Raw genomic sequence first — 10,385 nt, forward strand, 5'->3', positions numbered from 1 at the left:
AGAATGTAAACCGCCGGTTCATAAATAGGATTTGAACCGACGGTTTTACGGTTTAAAATTATATAAATCGGAACTGAACCATCAAAATCTGGTTTTGATTCCGATTCCGGTTTTATCTGGGCCGGTTTCGATCCGGTCAAGTTCATGAATCAGGCTCTAGAGTCCTGAAGAACCAATAGGCGTTTAAATTTACATTTAACTCTGAATGAATCGTCTTCTTTAATTTAATATCTGAGATTAGTTAACAGCAGCATCTCTCTCTTTGAAAAACGCAGAACTACCCCTTTCTTATATGGCTGCAGCCAGAAGATCCCTGCACTTTTGGGTAATTCTTTATCTTTGCTTGATTTCCATTGCTATCGCTCAAGATGAAAATCAGTTCATTTATCATGGCTTCAATGAAGCCAAACTGCGTCTTGGGGGCATAGCAAACGTCCTCCCCAGGGGTTTATTGCAGCTAACCAACATTTCTGAGATTCAAACTGGGCGTGCTTTCTATCAATTCCCAATCAAGTTCAACATATCTTCCTCTCAATCTCTTTCATTCTCCACCAATTTTGTATTTGCAATAGTTCCACCAGAGTTTGATCTCAGTGGCCAGGGCATGGCTTTTGTCATCTCACCCACCACGGACTTCAGTAAAGCTGTTGCAACTGGATATTTTGGGCTCTTCAATATTTCCAACAATGGCCACTCTACAAATCATATCTTCGCGGTTGAGCTTGACACTGTACAAAGTGTTGAATTTGAAGATATTAATGGAAACCGTGTGGGGATTGATGTGAACAGCCTGACTTCCGTTGACTCTGCGCCAGCAGCTTATTTTTCTGATAAAGAAGGGAAGAACGAAAGCCTGGACCTGGCTAGTGGAAATCCAACACAGATTTGGATAGACTACAATGGGTAGAGAAATTACTCAATGTAACCCTTGCTCCAATTAGAATCCCAGAACCCAAAAAGCCTCTCTTGTCAAAATTGATCGATCTATCTGAAATTCTTTTGGACTCTATGTATGTTGGTTTCTCTGCTTCAACTGGTACCCGTGAAAGTGAGCACTACATTCTCGGGTGGAGCTTCAATGAAACTGGGCAATCACAAAGCCTTGACATTTCAAAGCTTCCTTCTCTTCCACCCACCAGGAAAGCAAGTGGGAAAACAGATCCACTGATCATCATTTTGCCTGTAGCCGCACTGGTTGTGCTTATAATAATTGGTGGAGCTGTTTACATTGTGAGGAAGAATAAAAATGAAGAAGTATTTGAAGAGTGGGAAAAAGTATATGGTCCCCATAGGCTCTCCTATAAGAATCTGTATGAAGCAACCAAAGGCTTCAAAGACAAGGAGGTCATCGGGCAAGGCGGTTTCGGAAAGGTGTACAGAGGCGTACTTCCTTCTTCGAATGTGCAAATCGCAGTCAAGAGAATCACCCTCGACTTGGATCAAGGGATGAAGCAATTTGTAGCAGAGATTGTAAGCATGGGAAGGCTAAGGCACAGGAACTTGGTGCAACTCCAGGGATATTCCAGGCGAAAAGGAGAACTTCTATTGGTCTATGAATATATGCCTAATGGAAGCCTTGACAAAATTTTATACAGCAATAAAAAGCCAGGCCTAAACTGGTTTCAGAGGTTTCAGATTCTCAGAGGTGTAGTTTCTGGCCTCCTTTACCTCCATGAAGAGTGTGAACAAGTTGTTTTACATAGAGACATAAAACCTGGCAATATTCTTTTGGATGGTGATCTAAATGCAAAATTGGGAGATTTCGGTTTCGCTAGATTATACGATCATGGTAGCCACCCACAAACCACCAACCTGGTAGGCACAGTGGTTATCTGGCTCCAGAGATGCTTAAAACTGGAAAGGCAACTACCGGTACAGATGTATACGCTTTTGGAGTTTGTATGCTTGTGGTGGCTTGTGGAAGGAAGCCTATAGAGCTTGGAAAGGAAAATTTGGTTGATTGGGTTGTTGATTTCTGGTATAGCGGAGATATTCTTGATGCCAGTGATCCTAGATTGGAGGGCATATATGACAGAGGGCAAATGAGTTTGGTTCTGAAATTAGGGCTCTATTGCTTAGACTATAACCCAGAAACAAGGCCTAGCATGAAGCAGGTGATGCAGTATCTGGATGGTGATGCAGTATTGCCAAATGTAGCACCTGAAAGCTTTATAATTGCTGCTTTCACTACGAGTAATGAAGCTTATGAAACTTCTGACTCATTTCAGTCGTCGGGCAAAAATAGTGCGACTCACATCTTCTCTGCCATTGATTCAAGCATTACAACTGGAAATTGAATCTACAGATTTTCATACGAACCCAGTTTTCATTTTAGGAAAATGAAAGTTATATTTATGGATAAACCAGTCTCTTGATGTGATCCTGTGAACATTTGGGGTCCGTTATTTAATTTCTCTTCGACATGTTTGCAATGAGCAATACTTTATGTACAAAATCTTAGTAAATTAAAGAATATTACATGTCGAACAGACAAGATTTTTACATCAATTAGCAGAGAATAGTTCATATCAATAGTTTTGTCCCATAAGAATGATTTGAACGGTTGCTTATCTCTTTGATGTATTCAAATTAGCTAGCAAATTTATCTTTTCTTTTCAAATTTTGATTTCAAGCATCAGTGATATGGATGTGAGAATTCTTCAATTATAGTAAGGTGGAATAGTTTCTTCCTAGGATCGTAGAAAAGTGTGAACAACTTCAACCTGGAGTTATTTGGAAGTACGGAACATGGATGAGAGGAGTGTACTCATATAAAACCTCAAAAGGGGACATCGAGATGCTTGAATGATAAGAAGTGTTGTACCAGAACTCAACTAATGACAACCATTAAAGCCATGTATATGTGGTTTATCCCTTGCCTTGCATTGTAGATAATTCTCTAGGCAATGATTGACAACCTTGGTTTGTCCATCCATTTAAGGATGGTATGTTATAGACAATACAATCTCATCCTTGCAGCTTGATTAACTCCTTCTAAAAATTGCTAAAAAAGACTATTCCTTGTCGCTGGTTATGGTATTAGGCATGTTATGTAATTTGTAGATATTATCTAGGGTTGTTTGAGATACTATGATTACTGAAAAAGGTTTATTCATGCCCATAAAATGAACATACTTGTATGTCCACTACCACAAATATGACAGACTTTCAATGAGATTTAAGCGGACCCTTGATGAAGTTTAGAAAGATGTCTATAAACACCCCCAAGGGAATTGGTAATGCCTGTAATAGATTATAAGCAGCTATGTTTTCAAGTTTGAATATTTGACCATTTGAGCAATTACGAATGTAGTTTTTAACATCCCTCCAAACCCCTTTCCAATAAAAAATTGAAGCCAACTTTTTGGTTATTACACTGGCTCCTAAATGACCATCTATAGCATAATCTTGAAATAAGGCAATGAGGTCTTGTCTCAAGGCAGGATCCTTTCACATCACATACCTTCCTGGCCTTTGAAGTTTATTTTGAAGTCATGAATGCACCTCATAGGTATTGAGGTCTTGTTGTTTTCTGTTATAATAGGTTGAGGTGTTCATCCTTATCCCATGACTCTTCCACTCTCTTAAGTAGTTCGGACGGCAATATTTTAGTTGTTAGTTTGTTAATTTCCCTGAAGGTAGCCTGGATAGAGGATCAATTATAATATTTACCTTCCCCTGTTAGAAGACAATATCATAATCAAACTACATGAGCTTGACAATCCATGCTTGCTAAGATGGGGCAGTGACTTTTTGTTCTAGGAGGTGTTTCACGTTTTGATGATTTTTTTTTAATTATAATATGCTAATTCACTAGATATGGTTCTCACTTTTTAATAGCAAATGGAATGACCGACATTTCTTTTTCATACATGGATATTAGTTGATTTTTTAAAGATAAAACCTTACTTATGTAAGCAGTCGGGTGGCCATCTCGCATCAAAATAGCTCTTTATGCCTTCCCCACAAGCATTAGTTTTTGTCATTAATACCTCTGATAAGTTAAGCAGTGTTAGGACTAGTGTAATGGCTAGGGTTGAAAGGAAGAGAGACCAGTAAGGAGAGAGAAGTCGAGAGGAAGAGAAAACGTGGCCAGTGACGGTTTCAAAACTCTATGAGAAAAAATGATCTCTTTTCAAATTTTTAGATAAGAAAAATTATTATATTTTTAAATCAAAGGGATAATGTGATAAATGTTTAGTTTTTTAAAAATATTTTTAATTAAATTATTTTTTTATCCTTAATCTTAACAGTAAATTTTTTAACAAAATAGTGGATATATAAGTTTTTAAAAATTAATAAGTAGGAGTTTGAGATTTTACCGATCCTTGGGTGGGAATAAATCTTTTGGCCTTCTTATTTACCAGAACTTAAGATATTAACGACAACACAGAAACATAAAATGGTTGTAACTTGGGAAATTATAACGCGTAGGTTTTCAACTTAATTTTCCTTCGTTACCATTGTTAAACGACATCGTTCTGGAGTCAGATTTGCCCCATCATCTTCTCTTCCACCGACACAAAATGTTTCCACGCAGACATTTTTGAAAATTCATAATACTCTTAAGTTGTTCGTTAAATTTCCTAGAACGCATATGAAACTTGCGACTCTGGGCTGGTTGTCCTCATTGTCATTGGGGCCTACGCTTGAAGACCATTAGCTAGCGTACATTATGGAATATTGACAAGCAACATTAGAACGACTCGATAGTCTTTGGAAAGGAAGAAGACAGATCAACAATTCGTCTCCCTGTAGGGACTTCCACTCGCTAAGATATTGAACTCCATACGTGGCTCCAATCAGGTGGCAGTTTGAATCAAAGTCTGAGAAATGCTGCATCCAATTGCTAGGTCAGTGGAGATGAAAGATTATGTATATAGTTTTTACTTGCGTAGAGAGCTCAATTACTGGGGCGAGGAGACTAGTGACAGAATGATGTGTCCAACTTGAGATTGATTCCATGAAGAGGAGAGGTAGTGTTATATTTTAACTGAATTGATTATTGCATATAATATTAACTCTTGAAGCCAATTATTTGATAAACTTATCATTGCAGCATAATTTTTTTTAATAAAATTATCTGCACAATCTATGAAGAGTTTTTGGTGATCGGGTATTGGTTTATTTTTAATTTTTAACTATTCAATCACATTATGATACATATTATTTGTGTATAAAATTGTGCACATAGTATTACTTAATTTTTTTTTTTGTGTGTGTGTGTGTGTGTTTGGTGAGAAAAATGGTATGTTTGTAGTATTAAATTTGTCCATCTCCTTGCCCCTTTGCCCTATTTGAACTTCACAGCATGTTGAAAGCAGAGGCACTAAGTTTTTTTTTTTTTTTTTTTCAAACAAGGAAATCTTACATAAATCGGATCACTTTTTGGGCTAAATTAATTACTTCACCTAAGTTAAGAGTTTAATCTTAAAATATCATTAGAAAAATTTGAATTATTATTTTACTATGGAATCTGACTCTTTTGGACACTTACTCTGTCTTTTTTCTAAAGGCCAAAGGACTACTTCCCACCCAAAGTATGCTCATTTCCCAAGTTTTCCCTCATTAACTTTGAAAATCTTATTTATCCACCCATAAACCGTTAAAATTAACTGACTCTGTTAGTCATATCATTTCCTCCTCCCTAAACCCTAAAAACTAACAATTTTCCTCCAACCCACATTTTCAAAAACTGCGTTTTCCCCCTAGGGTTTTCAAAATTTTAGATCCAATTTTTCAACCACGACCGACGATCTCTAAGCACTTACTCTTCCTCTCCGACACCTCCTCTTTCTGACTGTGCATCTTCTGATACTATGTGGCGTCATTGTCGACGAAAACTAGGCATCTTCATCAGAGAAGAAGACAAGGCGTCTTCATCGAGATGAAGTCACATGACATCAGAAGATGCACGGCTGGAAGGAGGAGGCACCGAAAAGGAAGAGTAGGTACTTGGAAATCATCGATCGTGGTAAAAAAAATTGGATCTGAAAGTTTGAAAACCCTAAGGGGAAAATACAGTTTTTGAAAACTTAGGTTGGGGGAAATTATTAGTTTTTAGGGTTTAGAGAGAGAAATAAAATCAAATTTAAGTTTATTTTTAATATTTCAAATAAAATATCGATTTTGCCCTTGAAACCGTTAAGTTTAATGATCTATGAGTGGGTAAATGAGATTTTCGAAGTTAACGGAGAAAAACTTGGGAAATGAACATACTTTGTGTGGGAATAGTCCTTTGGCCTTTTCTAAATTCAAACAATTAAGAAAAAAAAGTAATTAACAATCTGGAAGCTTTGAAAGGAAGACAAGAAACAAAAAGGCTAAAAACAAGGTAAATAGACTTTTGTTCTGAGATATATCAAGAAATTTCAAGCAAAGACAAATTTGCATTCAATGTATCATCATATGTAATAATTCATTTCTACAATATACCAATGAAGTGAAACTCTAGGTTTGGTGATCGATGTAACAATCAGTGAATTAAGAATTTAATTTTAAAATATCTTGGATTGGAACCATTTATCTCAAGGTTGGAATCCCATTTGTTTTCTACTCAATTTATCCCTTTGGACACTAAGTTATTCTATTATTTATCTAAATTCAAACAATTAAAAAGGAAGAAAAATAATCAGCAACCTGGAAGCTTTGAACAGAAGACAAGAAAAGAGAGGCTAAAAACCAAGTAAATAGACTTTTGGTCTCAGATATATCAAGAGATTTCAAACTAAGACAAATTCACATTGAATGTATCATCAAATAAATGATACAAGCCTACAAGATCTTTGTAACAGATAACCTGAGTTCAGGTTCTTATAAACAAAGCCTATCTGGTTTCATTCATCCTGCACTGAGAAGGTTTCAAGAGGATAAAAGCAAGAACTTCTTTATTTATGCCACTTAAAAATCCAGCATGGCTCTGAAACTCATTTTGCAGTCTTTCCAAAATAGATGAATACAGAAGATCATGTGTAAAGATTGGAAATGTCAAGGGGTTATTTACTTAGGTCATTATCTGACATTAACTTACAGAGTCAACTTGATTAATCTCTCTCTTTACACCTTAAATTTGAATTGCAAGAGTATCATAAGACAGGGAAACTGATTTATTGGGAGTTCGAAACTACTAACAGAAAGAATAACTCTCTTTACAAAAAGCAGATCCATTTTCTCAATGGCTGCAGCTCATGGATTACTTTATTTGTGGATTGTCTTCAATTTATCCTTGCTCTTGGCCTCTGCTCAAGTAGATGACCAGTTCATCTATCAAGGTTTCAACATCTCGAAACTGCAACTGAGTGGCTTGGCAAAGATTCTTCCCAATGGTCTATTGCAGCTCACAAACACTTCTGAGCTTAAAAGCGGCTATGCTTTCTACCCTTCTCCTTTCAAATTCAACTCATCTTCCTCTCAAACCCTTTCGTTTTCAACAACTTTTGTGTTTTCCATGGTTTCAGAAGCAGATTTCGGAGGCAATGGCTTGGCTTTTTTCATCGCACCATCTATGAACTTTACTAGCGCTGTTGCAGGTGCATATTTTGGACTCTTTAGTCATAAAAACAATGGCCTGCCTACAAACCACATCTTGGCAGTTGAGCTTGATACTGTACAAAGCCCTGAATTTTATGACATAGATGGAAACCATGTTGGAATTGATGTGAACAGCCTCATCTCTCTTCAATCTGCTACAGCTACTTATTTTTCCGATAAAGAAGAAAGAAATGAGACTTTGGCGCTAGAAAGTGGAAAACCAATACAGATTTGGATAGACTATAATGGAACAGAAAAATTACTGAATGTATCAATAGCTCCACTAAAAGTTCCAAAACCAAAGAGGCCTCTGCTGTCAACACTTATCGATCTCTCTGAAGTTCTACTGGAGTCTATGTATGTTGGTGTCTCTGCAGCAACTGGTACGCGAATAAGTGATCACTATATTCTTGGATGGAGCTTCAACAAAAGTGGACCAGCACAGACCCTTGATATTTCAAAGCTTCCTCCACCTGTGAAAACATTTGAGGGCCTAGATCGAACTGCTACTGTTTTGCTGCTGGCATTAGCGGTTGTGCTGATAACAGTTGGTGAAGCTGTTTACTTTGTGAGGAAGAAGAAATATGAGGAGGTATATGAGGACTGGGAAAAAGAATATGGTCCCCATAGGATCTCCTATAAGAAACTCTACAAAGCAACCAAAGGTTTCAAAGAGAAAGAGGTTATTGGACAAGGAGGTTTCGGAAAGGTGTACAGAGGTGTCCTTCCTTCAAATGTACAAGTTGCAGTCAAGAGAATCAACCATAACTCAAACGAAGGGATGAAGCAGTTTTTGGCTTAGATTATGAGCATGAGAAAGCTAAGGCACAGGAATTTGGTGCAACTCCGGGGCTATTGCAGGCGGAAGGGAGAAGTTCTATTGGCCTACGATTGTATGCCTAATGGAAGCCTTGACAAAATCTTATACGGTGATATGAAACCAAACCTTAATTGGTTTCAGAGGTTCCGGATTCTCAGAGGAGTAGCTTCCGGCCTTCTTTATCTCCATGAAGAGTGGGAACAAGTTGTTCTGCATCGAGACATAAAAGCTGCCAATGTTCTTTTAGATGCCGATCTGAATGGAAAGCTAGGAGATTTTGGGCTTGCTAGATTATATTATCATGGTAGTGACCCACAAACCACTAGCCTGGTAGGAACTGTTGGTTATCTGGCTCCAGAGTTTCTTAAGACTGGAAAGGCAACAACTAGCACTGATGTATTTGCTTTTGGAGCTTTTATGCTTGAGGTAGCATGTGGAAGGTGGCCTATGGAACCTGGAATGGTAGATTTGGCTGATTGGGTCATTGATTGCTGGAAAAAAGGAGCAATTCTTGATGTTTGTGACGCTAGATGGGAAGGCATATATGTGGAAGAGCAAATGGAGTTGGTTCTTAAACTAGGCCTCTTTTGTTCACACTCTAACCCAGAAGCTAGGCCTAGCATGAAGCAGGTGACACAGTATCTGGATGGGCAAGCAAAATTGCCAAGTATAACACCAAATAGCATTGTGATAGGCACAACAGCAGTGAAGAATGTAGCTTTTAACATTGTGTCATTAGATTCATTGCCTCGAAGTAGTTCTTCCCATTGCTTGTCTACTGTTGATTCAATCCTCGTGGTAGGCCGCTGAATCAAGACTTTCATGCAATAGCTGCATCCTTAGGACATAAAATGTTTGGAAGGTGAAGAGAAAATGCAGATATTATGATGTACTATGTCTCTGTACCTTGTGAAATAGTAAAACTGACACTACTTGTAGCATAATTGACTTGTTATTCGGTAAGTTTTTCTGTGCTTGCTGGCAAATTCACATGGATTCTGTTTTAGCCTTGTCCTCCATAGCATTATCAAAACAGAATGGCTAAGAGTCCAGAAATAACTGTGCTGTAGGGTTTCAGCAAAGGGCATTGATAAATTTAGTAAATTTTCTTCCTCAGTGTCCTTTCATATATTGTATTAGAACAGAATTGCATTTAACATTAATTCTTCCCTTGACGAATTTGCTGAGTCCGCTAAGCTATTTGGATTATTTCCTAATAAAATAATATCTTTAGATTTCTATAAAACATCATTCTATTTAAAAGAAAGTAAACAACATACACTTAAATAAAATAAAGCGAAGCTTGACATCAATAAACATCATTTTAGTTAAAATAATTTCGAACAGATATGATACATAATAGAGAAATTGTAGGAATGATATAATGTACATTTTGAGGTTAAACTCGTTTTTATCTGACAAATTTTTTTTATTTTAATAGAAAATTCTAAAAGTTCAATTATTTCAATTGAAAAAAATAAAATTTGATCACCCAATAATTGTACATGTTAGCAAATAATATCCAAATCGTTAATTTTTAACGGCATTAGGTGATAGAAATGGTTTTGTGTAACATAGTATAAATTTGTCCATTTAAAAGGAAAATTACAAAAGTTCAATCTTTATAATAATAAAAACAAGATTCAATCATTTCACTGGAAGAAAAAGGCCAAAGGAGTTATTCCCATCTAAGGTGTGGTGAAATCTCAAATTTTCATCTGTTAACTTAAAAAAGCCTAAATACTCATATTTTTGTTAAATTGTGTGTTATTTTGTTGAAGTGTTGTGATTAAGGTATGTAAGGTCCCAAGTTCCTAACAGATTACTTCAGGTGTAACCCTGCCTGCTAAGGTCTACTTTAATAAAAATGAATAAATGCCCATAATTTAACTTGCGGTCATATCTTAAAGAGTAGGGAAATAAAGTACAAAGAGTTTGAGATTAGTTAAAAAGCAAAAAGTCTCTCTTTGCAAGCACCTCCTTATATACTTCAATGGTGGTAGCTCTGAGGTCACTTCTTTGTTTGATAGTTTAA

At 36.7% G+C, this 10,385-nt stretch overlaps 2 pseudogenes; both read left to right on the plus strand.

Moving 5' to 3' along the window:
* Nucleotides 1-253: 253 nt before the first annotated feature.
* LOC123226426 lies at nucleotides 254-2,504 on the plus strand (annotated as a pseudogene).
* A 4,593-nt stretch (nucleotides 2,505-7,097) lies between these two features.
* LOC123224832 lies at nucleotides 7,098-9,294 on the plus strand (annotated as a pseudogene).
* The last annotated feature ends 1,091 nt before the right edge of the window (nucleotides 9,295-10,385 follow it).

Source organism: Mangifera indica, chromosome 9 (genome assembly GCF_011075055.1).
Source record: "Mangifera indica cultivar Alphonso chromosome 9, CATAS_Mindica_2.1, whole genome shotgun sequence".
Lineage (NCBI taxonomy): Eukaryota > Viridiplantae > Streptophyta > Magnoliopsida > Sapindales > Anacardiaceae > Mangifera > Mangifera indica.